Below are 16,258 nucleotides of genomic sequence, written 5' to 3'. Positions count from 1 at the left end.
TTGACAAAGTTTGGTGTGCACTGTCTGATTCTGCTATGAGTGATATGAATTTATTCACAGCTATATTTTTCCAAAAATCCACATTCAAATCAAAATAGCTGATTTCCTGTTGGTCGTAGCTAATGGGTGTAAATTAGAAAGTTGTCTGGCTTGATGAGACCAATATACCGACCAAGTTTGATGTCTGTAGCTACAACTAACCCTCCAACTTTTGTCAAAAGGTGGCGCTATAGAGTGTCTCCAACAAATCACCACATCAACACCGTTCAAGATATCCCAAAGCCGTTCACAATATAGGGAACATTTTCCCTATATTCTGAGGATGATGATAACAAAATGTTATTATTGCTTGCTTTATGTCCACCACTTCTGCTTAAATGTCATCGTTACCTATCTGTACAATTTGTGTGTGGATATTGCTTTGCAGGTGACTCCTGTTATAAGACATCACTTTTAAGTGCTACATAACTAAGAAAGAATCAATTAGGAAAACGGTGCCCAGTTGGCACATGCATTCACAGTAACCCTCAGTCAGTTGGATTTAAAGTTTACTAAATTGAAAGGGTTAAACTTTAAAATCAACACACAGACACATACACACAATATATAAAATTACCAACCAGTTTCATTTGTTAACATTAACTATATTAGTTAACATGAACAATAATTAAATAGTGTTTATTAATGTTAATTAATATTAAGCTAAAAAAAGTATTCATATATTGTTTAATGGTAAAATATTTTTTATATTTTAACATTAGTTTATGAACTGTGAATTAACATGAACATGAACACAGTTCATGTGGGTGTACAGCAATACACAAAGTGCTCTATAAACGCTTCTTTCTTTCAAAATATCTTTAAAAATCAAGTTGAGTATTGTAATGGGGCGATATATATATAACTGATCTTAAAATGGTAAAATTTTCAGATGTTTTGAACAGATAACAGCAAAGTTTGTTTTGTTGACAAAGTTTGTCTTGAAACTGTTAATTAAAATGTTATATTCAATAAATAACACTATGAAAATAAATGTCTATCAATGAAGATAAACCGCTCATGCTAAAAAGTTGTATTTTTCTTAATCTTTTGCTATGTGACTGAATAGGACATGTTCATGGTACAGTTCAGTAAAAAATAAATAAAAAAACAACAACTGCAAAATACAAACAATGAAAGACTTAGTGACCCTTTATATTTTCTCAAAATATCAGACTCTCAAAGATCAAACATATTTATGTAATATCAATGTGCATTTTTTCCTCAAAGATGGTCTTTAGCAAGACAGCATGTTCTACTCTCTCTCCCTCTCTCCCTTTCACCCCTCCCCCTTCAGTCTCTCTTCAGTCACTCAATGGTAGTCACTCAATGGTGACTGAACACAGACACTCAAGGCAGAGTGACAGCAGGCTTCTGATTTCTTTTTTTAATTTTCTTTAATTCGTAGAAGCTTGAATTAAATTGATATTTACAGCACTTGCTCAGAATGATAAGATCTCTGTGTGAAAAAAGTTTTAAATAGTTAAGATGCTGCACTTTAAAGATATAGAAAATGACGGTTATACATCTTTAAAAAATCACCACGTCAACACCGTTCAAGATATCCCAAAACCGCTCGCAATTTAACATCTTCAGAATCTTCTCTCCATGTTAAAAAAGTTTGGTGTGAACAGCTTGTTCTTCTTAGGAGGAGTATAAATTTGTTTACAGCCTGATTTTTCCAAAAATCCACATTCAAATCAAAATAGCCGGCTTCCTGTTGGTGTTAGCTAATTAGTTTAATTTAGAAAGTTGTCCAGATTGATGAGAACAATATATGTACAGAGTTTGGTGACTGTAGGAAAAACTAACCCCCCAACTTTTGTCAAAAGATGGCGCTATAGAGTGCCTGCTCCACGCCCATTTATGATCTTTTGCCAGTGTCTAACTATCATTAATATTGATGTGTGTGTTGAGTTTCATGAAATTCTAAGCATGTTATCTGCCTCGAAAAGACAGGAATCTAATTTTAAAGTTTGAGACGTTGCCATGGCAACAGCATTTGATTTATCATCGACCCCTTTACATATTCTTATCGGCCGTGTTTTGACATGATTTTAATGAAGTTTAAAGAAAATCAAGTAAAATTAAGAGGCTGATTTCAAAGCATTTTGAAAATGACACGCTTCCTGCTGCCAGTTGGTGGCGCTATAACTTTGACTCATAATAGTCACCTTTATGGAATCGGCATCATACAACGAACAATCTGGTGAAGTTTCATCAGAATCAGGCAATGTGTGCAACAGTTATTAGACACTTCCTGTTTCTCATTTCTCGCCATAACTTTGTCGCCTTGCCACGGCCAAACCGTTCGAGATATCAAAAATCCCCTCGCAATTTAGCGTCCCCAATGTCTTGAGATCATGCTGACCGAGTTTGGTGACAATCGTATGGAAATCCTGGGAGGAGTACGTTAAATTCCAGAGCATGCGCTTTTTATACAGCCCTAAATATCTCACTTCCTGTTGCATTGAGAAAATGACATAGAGTACAAAAGTTGTTCAGCTCAATGAGTTCTATATGTGTACCGAGTTTCATATGTGTACGTTCAAGTATGTGTGCTATATGGCCCTCAAAATTCCAGGGGGCGCTGTAGAGTCCCCTTGCCACGCCCCGGTACCAGCCTCTGTGGCGTCCTGATGGCCGCAGATTCCGACATGTGTGCAAATTTTCAAGAGTTTTTGAGTATGTTAAGACCCCCTTAAGTGCCCGGAAGGTTAACAAAAAATAAAAAAAAAAAAAAAAAAATAAGAATCCTTAGAAGAACAATAGGGCCTTCGCCCTTTTGGGCTCGGGCCCTAATTAAAGCTGCGAGCAGCGATGAACGGGCCCTCGCACCTGGGCTCACCGCCGACCGGTGGCTTCAGGAAATCAGCAAACGGTGGGCAGTATGCTTTTAATACAGTAAATATAGAAAAAAGTCATTAGTCATTTAAACGTGCCAAACTTGCCGCTGCCAGATGGTGGCGCTATGCTTGTAACTAATTATTGGCATGTAGATGTGTTCAGGCCAGCACTATTATCAAACATATGAAGTTTGGTGCAGATTGACCTTGGTATGTTTGAGTTAGTGAAAGATATGATATATCCTGCTGCTAACAAGTGGCGCTATGATAATATCTGAATATTGGTCTTTAGGTGTCTTCAGGCCAGGACTCTTACCAAACCTGTGAAGTTTGAGGCAGATCGGACATTTTATGGCTAAGTTATAACAACTCAATGAAAACTCAAGATCTTCACAATTTAACATCTCTAAGGCCTCAAGATCAGACTGACCAAATATAATGTTGATTTAATTAAATGCAATCAATGCAAGGACTTCAGATAATGCCAACTGTGAACCAATATGCTAAATTTTCCCTATACTCTGATGATGATGATAAGAACAAGATTCATGATGATAACAAAATGTTATTATTGCTTGCTTTACGTCCACCACTTCTGCTTAAATGTCATCGTTACCTATCTGTACAATTTTTGTGTGGATATTGCTTTGCTGGTGACTCCTTCTGTTATAAGACATCACTCTTAAGCGCTACATTACTAAGAATCAATAATGAAGACGGTGCCCAGTTGGCACATGCATTCAAAGTAACCCTCTGCTAGTTTGGATTTAAAGTTTACAGAATTGAAAGGGTTAGACTTTAAAATCAACACACAGACACATACACACAAAATATAAAATGTTGCCATTCAGTTTTATTTGTTAGCATTAACTATATTAGTTAACATGACCAATAAATAAATAGCATTTATTAATGTTAATTAATATTAAGCTAAAAAAAAGTATTCATATATAGTTTATGTACTGTGAATTAGCATGAACATGAACACAGTTCATGTGGGTGTACAGCAATACACAATAAAGTGCTCTATAAACTCTTCATTCTTTCAAAATATCTTTAAAAATCAAGTTGAGTATTTTAACGGGGTGATATATATATTTATAACTGATCTTAAAATTATGGTTTTCAGATGTTTTGAAGAGATAACAGTAACGTTTGTTTTGTTGTCAAAGTTTGTCTTAATTTTTTATTATTATTATTTTATATTCAATAAATAACACTATGTAAATATTGTCTATCAATGAAGATAAATTGATCATGCTAAAAAGTTGTATTTTTTTTTATCTTTTGCTATGTGACTGAATAGGACAAGTTCATGGTACAGTTAAGTAAAAAATTAATAAAAAACAACAACTGCAAAATACGAACAATGAAAGACTAAGTGACCCTTTATATTTTCTCAAAATATCAGACTCTCAAAGATCAGACATATTTATGTAATTACACTACATATGTGCATTTTTTGTTCAAAGATGGTCTGTAGGATGGCTCTCTACTCTGTCACCCTCTCTGCCTCTCACCCCTCCCCCCTGCAATAATGAGCTTCTCTGTGCCTGGCTGAACGCACACACATACTGTAGAGACATTCACCAGAGTGACAGCAGGTTTCTGAGTCATTTTTTTAATTTTCTTTAATTCATTGAAGCTTGTATAAAATTTATATTTCCAGCACTTGCTCAGAATGATAAGATCTCTGTGTGAAAAAAGTTTTAAAGAGTTTGGATGCTGCACTTTAAAGATATAAAAAATTAGGGTTATGTTTTTTACTATATTTTTAAAAAATCACCACGTCAACACCGTTCAAGATATCCAAAATCCGCTCGCAATTTAACATCTTCAGAATCTTCTCTTCATGTTAAAAAAGTTTGGTGTGAACAGCTGGTTGTTCTTAGGAGTAGTGTGAATTTGTTTACTACCTGATTTTTCAAAAAATCCACCTTCAAATCAAAATAGCCGGCTTTCTGTTGGTCTTAGCTAATGAGTTTGATTTAGAAAGTTGTCCAGATTGATGAGAACAATATATGTACAGAGTTTGGTGACTGTAGGAAAAACTAACCCCCCAACTTTTGTCAAAAGATGGCGCTATAGAGTGCCTGCTCCACGCCCATTTATGACCTTTTGCCAGTGTCTAACTATCATTAATATTGATGTGTGTGTTGAGTTTCATGAAATTCTAAGCATGTTATCTGCCTCGAAAAGACAGGAATGTAATTTTAAAGTTTGACACGTTGCCATGGCAACAGCATTTGATTTATCATCGACCCCTTTACATATTCTTATCGGCCGTGTTTTGACATGATTTTGATGAAGTTTAAAGAAAATCGAGTAAAATTAGGAGGCTGATTTCAAAGCATTTTGAAAATGACACGTTTCCTGCTGCCAGTTGGTGGCGCTATAACTTTGACTCATAATAGTCACATTTATGGAATCTGCATCATACAAGGAACAAACTGGTGAAGTTTCATCAGAATCAGGCAATGTGTGCAACAGTTATTAGACACTTCCTGTTTCTCATTTCTCGCCATAACTTTGACGCCTTGCCACGGCCAAACCGTTCGAGATATCAAAAATCTCCTCGCAATTTAGCGTCCCCAATGTCTTGAGATCATGCTGACCGAGTTTGGTGACAATCCCATGGAATTCCTGGGAGGAGTACGTTAAATTCCAGAGCATGCGCTTTTTAAACAGCCCTAAATATCTCACTTCCTGTTGCGTGGAGCCCATGACATAGAGTACAAAAGTTGTTCAGCTCGATGAGTTCTATATGTGTACCGAGTTTCATATGAGTACGTGCAAGTATGTGTGCGCAGTACATCAAGTTTTCAAACTGTGTTCCAGGGGGCGCTGTAGATGCCCTGAACCACGCCCGGGTCCCAGCCTCTGTGGCGTCCGGACGACGGCAGATTCCAACGTGTGTGCAAATTTTCAAGAGTTTTTGAGTATGTTAAGGCCCCCAAAAGTGCCCCAACGGTTGAAAAAAAATAAAAAATAAAAAAAAAATAAGAATCCTTAGAAGAACAATAGGGCCTTCGCCCTTTTGGGCTCGGGCCCTAATAATAATCCTTAGAAAAACAATAGGGCCTTCGCCCATTCTGGGCTCGGGCCCTAATTAAAGCTGCAAGCAGCGTTGACCGGGCCCTCGCCGTCTGGCAGTCGCCATCCCGATAGCATCAGGAAAACGGTGCCCAGTTGGCACATGCATTCACAGTAACCCTTTGGACTAACCCTAACTGTCTCTCCGCCTGTCTGACTCTTTCTCTTACCACCCATCCCACCTCCTTACACTCAGCCACTTACCACACAAACACACACATAGAGTGCAGAGCAGAGTGAGATCAGATTTGTTTTTTAATTTTCTTTCATTCGTGGAGTTTTGTATAATTATGAAATGAACTGTGTTTAATCAGAATGAATAGTTATTTGTATGAAAAAAGTTTCAAAGAGTTAGGATGCTGCACTTTAAATATATAATAAATCATTGAAAATTGAAAATGGAAAATAAAATTCTAGGCACGCTATCTGCCTCAAAAACACAGGAAACAAATATTTGAATGTATTTTGTATTTTTATTTATTTGCCATGGCAACAGCATTTGATGCATCAGGGACGCCTTTACAGACTCTCATCGGCCGTGTTTTTACATCATTCTGATGAAGTTTGAAGAAAATAGAGTACAAATATATTGTTCGTTGTTCGTTCGTGTGTTAGTTCATTAACCAATGTTAACAAAAGAGACCCTATTTTAAATAGTTACCATGTTTTATGATCTACATCCATTTTTAAATATTATTTTAATGATCTATAAGCATCTGTGAAATAATTATAAACAAATATATTAAAAATAAATACATATTAACTTAGTTGATGTATTTGTTTCTCATTCTAATTAAGTGAACTGAGCAGTATAGTGTCATACTTATAAGATTTTTTATTCTATCAGTGAGATTGTATATATCTATATAAATCATATAATTTTTCCTTAAAAGATTAAAAAAAGATTTTAATGCTCTTTAAGCACCTATACAAAATAATTATGTAAAAGTACACTGACAGTACAGTACATATCAATTGATTCTATGGATTATTGTCATTATTATACACTGACAATGAGCTAAATAGCATTAGAGGTCAAACGATTCCTTATTTTATGAGGACCTCTAGTGTTCATCCCTGGTATTAGAGCTTTAATCTGACAAATTTATGTGACACTTTTAATGTTTTTGGGGCCTCTGAGCATGATAACATTTTGAAACTACACGTATTTCCTAAGAATTTCTTGTTCTTTATATGTAAAAAGTTTTGATGAGTTAGAATAATGCAATTTAAAGATATATGAAAATAACTCTTCATCTTTTTTATTGTTACTTTCATAAATCACCACATCAACACCGTTCAAGATGTCCCAAAGCCGTTCACAATTTAACATCTTCAGTATCTTGGCATCATGTTGACAAAGTTTGGTGTGAACTGTCTGATTCTGCTATGAGTGATATGAATTTATTCACAGCTATATTTAAAAACACAGGAAACAAATGTTAAAGTTTGACATGTTGCCATGGCAACAGCATTTGATGTATCAAGGACCCCTTCACAGATTCTCATCGGCCGTGTTTTGATATTATTCTGATGAAGTTTGAAGCAAATTGAGTAAAATTAAGAGGTTGATTTAAAAGCGTTTTGCAAGCAACACACTTCCTGCTGCCAGTTGGTGGCGCTATAACTTTGACTCATAATAGTCACATCTCTGTGATCGGTATCATACGACGAACAAACTGCTTAAGTTTGGTCAAAATCAGATAAAGTATGTCAAAATTATTAGACATTTCCTGTTTCTCATTTCTCGCCATAATTTGTCGCCCTGCCACGGCCAAACCATTCGAGATACCAAAAATCCCCTGGCAATTTTGCATTCCCAATATCTTGAGATCATGCTGACCGAGTTTGGTGGCCATCGGTGGAAAGGTCTAGGAGGAGTATTTCAAATTCCACAGCTTGATTTTTCCAAAAATCCATATTTAAATAAAAATAGCTGACTTCCTGTTGGTCGTAGCTAATGGGTGTAAATTAGAAAGTTGTCCGGCTTGATGAGTCCAATATATGTACCGAGTTTGGTGACTGTAGGACAAAGTAACCCCCCAACTTTTGTCAAAAGGTGGCGCTATGGAGCGCCTGCTCCACGCCCATTTATGGGCTTTTATCAGTGTTTAACTGTCATTAATACAGATGTGTGTGTTGAGTTTCATGAAATTCTAAGCATTTTAAGTGGCTCAAAAACACAAAAAACTAAAGTTAAAGTTTGACACGTTGCCATGGCAACATGATAAAAGTTATGGATAACGCCCTTCACAGATTCTTATCGGTCGTGTTTTGACATTATTGGGATGAAGTTTGAAGCAAATTGAGTAAAATTAAGAGGCTGAGTTTAAAGCGTTTCAAAAACGTCACGCTTTCTGCTGCCAGTTGGTGGCGCTATAACTTTGACTCATAATAGTCACATCTCTGTGATCGGCATCAGACGATGAACAAACTGCTGAAGTTTGGTCAAAATCAGACAAAGTATGTCAAAGTTATTAGGCACTTCCTGTTTCTCATTTCTCGCCATAAATTTGTCGCCCCGTCACGGTCAAACCGTTCGAGATATCAAAAATCCCCTGGCAATTTTGCGTCCCCAATGTCTTGAGATCATGCTGACCGAGTTTGGTGGCCATCGGTGGAAAGGCCTAGTAGGAGTATTTCAAATTCCATTGCATGCACTTTTTAGACATCCCTGAATAGCCGACTTCCTGTTTGGCGAAGCACGGACTATGAGTGTGAAATTTGTTCGGCCCGATGAGGTCTATATGTGTATGAAATTTGGTGACTGTAGGTCAACCGTTGTGTGCTCCAGAGCCCTTCAAAAGTCGCAATTTTTAACGCTGTGCCATGCCCCCCCCAGGTGACCCCCCCATGTCAAAGTCTGTCCGGCCCTGATGGCCGCAGGTTCCAATGTGTGTGCAAAGTTTCAAGAGTTTTCGTGTATGTTAAGGCCCCCGAAATCCCCCAAAACATTGAAAAAAAAATAATAATAATAATAATAATAATAATAATAATAATAATAATAATCCTTAGAAAAACAATAGGGCCTTCGCCCTTTTGGGCTCGGGCCCTAATAATAATAATAATCCTTAGAAAAACAATAGGGCCTTCGCCCTTTTGGGCTCGGGCCCTAATAATAATAATCCTTAGAAAAACAATAGGGCCTTCGCCCTTTTGGGCTCGGGCCCTAATAATAATTAAAGCTGCGAGCAGCGATGAACGGGCCCTCGCACCCGGGCTCACCGCCGACCGGTGGCTTCAGGAAAACAGCAAACGGTGGGCAGTATGCTTTTAATACAGTAAATGTAGGAGAAATATGTCAAAGTCACTTAAATGTGCCAAACTTGCCGCTGCCAGCTGGTGGCGCTATGCCTATAACTGATTATTGGCATGTAGATGTGTTCAGGCCAGCACTATTATCAAACATATGAAGTTTGGTGCAGATTGACCTTGGTATGTTTGAGTTAGTGAAATATATGAGATATCCTGCTGCCAACAGGTGGCGCTATGATAATATCTGAATATTGGTCTTTAGGTGTCTTCAGGCCAGGACTCTTACCAAACCTGTGAATTTTGTGGCAGATCAGACATTTTCAGGCTAAGTTATAACCACTTCTATGTCTATGCAGAAACATCAAACTTTGTCAGGCCACCACGGACATGCCCTTTAATGAAAACTCAAGATCTTCACAATTTAACATCTCTAAGGCTTCAAGATCAGACTGACCAAATATAATGTTGATTTAACTAAATGCAATCAATGCAAGGACTTCAGATAAATGCCAACTGTGAACCAGTATGCTACAAATGATGATAAGAACATGATTCATGATGATAGCAAAATGTTATTATTGCTTCCTTTACATCCACCACTTCTGCTTAAATGTCATTGTTACCTATCTGTACAATTTTTGTGTGGATATTGCTTTGCTGGTGACTCCTGTTATAAGACATCACTCTTAAGTGCTACATAACTAAGAATCAATAAGGAAGACGGTGCCCAGTTGGCACATGCATTCACAGTAACCATCTGCTAGTTTGGATTTTAAGTTTACAGAATTGAAAGGGTTAGACTTTAAAATCAACACACAGACACATACACACAGAATATAAAATGTTGCCATTCAGTTTTATTTGTTAGCATTAACTATATTAGTTAACATGACCAATACATAAATGTTAAATGTTAATTAATATTTAGCTAAAAAAGTATTCATATAAAGTTTATGTACTGTGAATTAACATGAACATGAACACAGTTCATGTGGGTGTACAGCAATACACAATAAAGTGCTCTATAAACTCTTCATTCTTTCAAAACATCTTTAAAAATCAAGTTGAGTATTTTAACGGGGTGATATATATATATTTATAACTGATCTTAAAATTATGGTTTTCAGATGTTTTGAAGAGATAACAGTAACGTTTGTTTTGTTGTCAAAGTTTGTCATAATTTTTTATTATTATTATTTTATATTCAATAAATAACACTATGTAAATATTGTCTATCAATGAAGATAAATTGATCATGCTAAAAAGTTGTATTTTTTTAAATCTTTTGCTATGTGACTGAATAGGACAAGTTCATGGTACAGTTAAGTAAAAAAATAAATAAAAAACAACAACTGCAAAATACGAACAATGAAAGACTTAGTGACCCTTTATATTTTCTCAAAATATCAGACTCTCAAAGATCAGATATATTTATGTAATTACACTACATATGTGCATTTTTTGTTCAAAGATGGTCTGTAGGATGGCTCTCTACTCTGTCACCCTCTCTGCCTCTCACCCCTCCCCCTGCAATAATGAGCTTCTCTGTGCCTGACTGAACGCACACACATACTGTAGAGACATTCACCAGAGTGACAGCAGGTTTCTGAGTTATTTTTTTAATTTTCTTTAATTCATAGAAGCTTGTATACATTTTTTATTTGCAGCACTTGCTCAGAATGATTAGATCTCTGTGTGAAAAAAGTTTTAAAGAGTTTGGATGCTGCACTTTAAAGATATAAAAAATTAGGGTTATGTTTTTTTACTACATCTTTAAAAAATCACCACGTCAACACCGTTCGAGATATCCAAAATCTGCTTGCAATTTAACATCTTCAGAATCTTCTCTTCATGTTAAAAAAGTTTGGTGTGAACAGCTGGTTGTTCTTAGGAGTAGTGTGAATTTGTTTACTACCTGATTTTTCAAAAAATCCACCTTCAAATCAAAATATCCGGCTTTCTGTTGGTCTTAGCTAATGAGTTTGATTTAGAAAGTTGTCCAGATTGATGAGAACAATATAAGTACAGAGTTTGGTGACTGTAGGAAAAACTAACCCCCCAACTTTTGTCAAAAGATGGCGCTATAGAGTGCCTGCTCCACGCCCATTTATGACCTTTTGCCAGTGTCTAACTATCATTAATATTGATGTGTGTGTTGAGTTTCATGAAATTCTAAGCATGTTATCTGCCTCGAAAAGACAGGAATGTAATTTTAAAGTTTGACACGTTGCCATGGCAACAGCATTTGATTTATCATCGACCCCTTTACATATTCTCATCGGCCGTGTTTTGACATGATTTTGATGAAGTTTAAAGAAAATCGATTAAAATTAAGAGGCTGATTTCAAAGCATTTTGAAAATGACACGTTTCCTGCTGCCAGTTGGTGGCGCTAAAACTTTGACTCATAATAGTCACATTTATGGAATCGGCATCATACAAGGAACAAACTGGTGAAGTTTCATCAGAATCAGGCAATGTGTGCAACAGTTATTAGACACTTCCTGTTTCTCATTTCTCGCCATAACTTTGTCGCCTTGCCACGGCCAAACCGTTCGAGATATCAAAAATCCCCTCGCAATTTAGCGTCCCTAATGTCTTGAGATCATGCTGACCGAGTTTGGTGACAATCCCATGGAATTCCTGGGAGGAGTACGTTAAATTCCAGAGCATGCGCTTTTTAAACAGCCCTAAATATCTCACTTCCTGTTGCGTGGAGCCCATGACATAGAGTACAAAAGTTGTTCAGCTCGATGAGTTCTATATGTGTACCGAGTTTCATATCAATACGCGCAAGTATGTGTGCGCAGTACATCAAGTTTTCAAACTGTGTTCCAGGGGGCGCTGTAGAGGCCCTGAACCACGCCCGGGTCCCAGCCTCTGTGGCGTCCGGACGACGGCAGATTCCGACGTGTGTGCAAATTTTCAAGAGTTTTTGAGTATGTTAAGGCCCCCAAAAGTGCCCCAACGGTTGAAAAAAAAACAAAAAAAAAAAAAACAAAAACAAAAACAAATTAAAGCTGCAAGCAGCGATGAACGGGCCCTCGCACACGGGCTCACCGCCGACCGGTGGCTTCAGGAAAACAGCAAACGGTGGGCAGTATGCTTTTAATACAGTAAATGTAGGAGAAATATGTCAAAGTCACTTAAATGTGCCAAACTTGCCGCTGCCAGCTGGTGGCGCTATGCCTATAACTGATTATTGGCATGTAGATGTGTTCAGGCCAGCACTATTATCAAACATATGAAGTTTGGTGCAGATTGACCTTGGTATGTTTGAGTTAGTGAAATATATGAGATATCCTGCTGCCAACAAGTGGCGCTATGATAATATCTGAATATTGGTCTTTAGGTGTCTTCAGGCCAGGATTCTTACCAAACCTGTGAATTTTGTGGCAGATCAGACATTTTCAGGCTAAGTTATAACCACTTCTATGTCTATGCAGAAACATCAAACTTTGTCAGGCCACCACGGACATGCCCTTTAATGAAAACTCAAGATCTTCACAATTTAACATCTCTAAGGCCTCAAGATCAGACTGACCAAATATAATGTTGATTTAACTAAATGCAATCAATGCAAGGACTTCAGATAAATGCCAACTGTGAACCAGTATGCTACAAATTTCCTATTTTCTGATGATGATGATAAGAACATGATTCATGATGATAGCAAAATGTTATTATTGCTTGCTTTACGTCCACCACTTCTGCTTAAATGTCATTGTTACCTATCTGTACAATTTTTGTGTGGATATTGCTTTGCTGGTGACTCCTGTTATAAGACATCACTCTTAAGTGCTACATAACCAAGAATCAATAAGGAAGACGGTGCCCAGTTGGCACATGCATTCACAGTAACCATCTGCTAGTTTGGATTTTAAGTTTACAGAATTGAAAGGGTTAGACTTTAAAATCAACACACAGACACATACACACAAAATATAAAATGTTGCCATCCAGTTTCATTTGTTAAAATTAACTATATTAGTTAACATGATCAATAAATAAATAGCATTTATTAATGTTAATTAATATTAAGCTAAAAAAAGTATTCATATAAAGTTTATGTACTGTGTATTAACATGAACATGAACACAGTTCATGTGGGTGTACAGCAATACACAATAAAGTGCTCTATAAACGCTTCATTCTTTCAAAATATCTTTAAAAATCAAGTTGAGTATTTTAACGGGGTGATACATATATATATATATATATATATATATATATATATATAACTGATCTTAAAATTATGGTTTTCAGATGTTTTGAAGAGATAACAGTAACGTTTGTTTTGTTGTCAAAGTTTGTCTTAATTTTTTATTATTATTATTTTATATTCAATAAATAACACTATGTAAATATTGTCTATCAATGAAGATAAATTGATCATGCTAAAAAACTGTATTTTTTTAAATCTTTTGCTATGTGACTGAATAGGACAAGTTCATGGTACAGTTAAGTAAAAAATAAATTAAAAAAAACAACAACTGCAAAATACGAAAAATGAAAGACTTAGTGACCCTTTATATTTTCTCAAAATATCAGACTCTCAAAGATCAGACATATTTATGTAATTACAATACATATGTGCATTTTTTGTTCAAAGATGGTCTGTAGGATGGCTCTCTACTCTGTCACCCTCTCTGCCTCTCACCCCTCCCCCCTGCAATAATGAGCTTCTCTGTGCCTGACTGAACGCACACACATACTGTAGAGACATTCACCAGAGTGACAGCAGGTTTCTGAGTTATTTTTTTAATTTTCTTTAATTCATTGAAGCTTGTATACAATTTATATTTCCAGCACTTGCTCAGAATGATTAGATCTCTGTGTGAAAAAAGTTTTAAAGAGTTTGGATGCTGCACTTTAAAGATATAAAAAATTAGGGTTATGTTTTTTACTACATCTTTAAAAAATCACCACGTCAACACCGTTCGAGATATCCAAAATCCGCTCGCAATTTAACATCTTCAGAATCTTCTCTTCATGTTAAAAAAGTTTGGTGTGAACAGCTGGTTGTTCTTAGGAGTAGTGTGAATTTGTTTACTACCTGATTTTTCAAAAAATCCACCTTCAAATCAAAATAGCCGGCTTTCTGTTGGTCTTAGCTAATGAGTTTGATTTAGAGAGTTGTCCAGATTGATGAGAACAATATAAGTACAGAGTTTGGTGACTGTAGGAAAAACTAACCCCCCAACTTTTGTCAAAAGATGGCGCTATAGAGTGCCTGCTCCACGCCCATTTATGACCTTTTGCCAGTGTCTAACTATCATAAATATTGATGTGTGTGTTGAGTTTCATGAAATTCTAAGCATGTTATCTGCCTCGAAAAGACAGGAATGTAATTTTAAAGTTTGACACGTTGCCATGGCAACAGCATTTGATTTATCATCGACCCCTTTACATATTCTTATCGGCCATGTTTTGACATGATTTTGATGAAGTTTAAAGAAAATCGAGTAAAATTAAGAGGCTGATTTCAAAGCATTTTGAAAATGACACGTTTCCTGCTGCCAGTTGGTGGCGCTATAACTTTGACTCATAATAGTCACATTTATGGAATCGGCATCATACAAGGAACAAACTGGTGAAGTTTCATCAGAATCAGGCAATGTGTGCAACAGTTATTAGACACTTCCTGTTTCTCATTTCTCGCCATAACTTTGTCGACTTGCCACGGCCAAACCGTTCGAGATATCAAAAATCTCCTCGCAATTTAGCGTCCCCAATGTCTTGAGATCATGCTGACCGAGTTTGGTGACAATCCCATGGAATTCCTGGGAGGAGTACGTTAAATTCCAGAGCATGCGCTTGTTAAACAGCCCTTAATATCTCACTTCCTGTTGCGTGGAGCCCATGACATAGAGTACAAAAGTTGTTCAGCTCGATGAGTTCTATATGTGTACCGAGTTTCATATCAATACGCGCAAGTATGTGTGCGCAGTACATCAAGTTTTCAAACTGTGTTCCAGGGGGCGCTGTAGAGGCCCTGAACCACGCCCGGGTCCCAGCCTCTGTGGCGTCCGGACGACGGCAGATTCCGACGTGTGTGCAAATTTTCAAGAGTTTTTGAGTATGTTAAGGCCCCCAAAAGTGCCCCAACGGTTGAAAAAAAAAAAAAAAAAAAAAAAAAAAATAAGAATCCTTAGAAGAACAATAGGGCCTTCGCCCTTTTGGGCTCGGGCCCTAATAATAATCCTTAGAAAAACAATAGGGCCTTCGCCCATTCTGGGCTCGGGCCCTAATAATAAACGAAGCAGATCCAATAGGGTCCTCACACCATCGGTGCTCGGGCCCTAATTAAAGCTGCGAGCAGCGATGAACGGGCCCTCGCACCCGGGCTCACCGTCGACCGGTGGCTTTAGGAAAACAGCAAACGGTGGGCAGTATGCTTTTAATACAGTAAATATATGAGAAATATGTCATAAGTCATTTAAATGTGCCAAACTTCCCATTGGCAGCTGGTGGCGCTATGCCTATAAATGGCATGTAGATGTGTTCAGGCCAGCACTATTATCAAACATATGAAGTTTGGTGCAGATTGACCTTGGTATGTTTGAGTTAGTGAAAGATATGATATATCCTGGTGTCAACAGGTGGCGCTATGATAATATCTGAATATTGGCCTTTAGGTGTCTTCAGGCCACGACTCTTACCAAACCTCTGAAGTTTGAGGCAGATCAGACATTTTATGGCTGAGTTATTACACCTATGTCCATGGCGAAACATCAAACTTTGTCAGGCCGCCACTGAAACTCAAGATCTTCACAATTTAACATCTCTAAGGCCTCTAGATCAGACTGACCAAATATAATGTTGATTTCATTAAATGTCTAGGAGGAGTTTGCTATAAACCTAATCCCCTGCAAGGACTTCAGATAATGCCAACTGTGAACCAAATGTGAACATTTTCCCTATATTCTGATGATGATGATAAGAACATGTAATTCATGATGATAACAAAATGTTATTATTGCTTGCATTACATTCACCACTTCTGCTTAAATCGTTACCTATCTG

This window comes from Garra rufa, chromosome 16 (genome assembly GCF_049309525.1).
Source record: "Garra rufa chromosome 16, GarRuf1.0, whole genome shotgun sequence".
Lineage (NCBI taxonomy): Eukaryota > Metazoa > Chordata > Actinopteri > Cypriniformes > Cyprinidae > Garra > Garra rufa.
The sequence above is the reverse complement of the archived record's forward strand: the minus strand, read 5'-3'. Positions refer to the sequence as shown.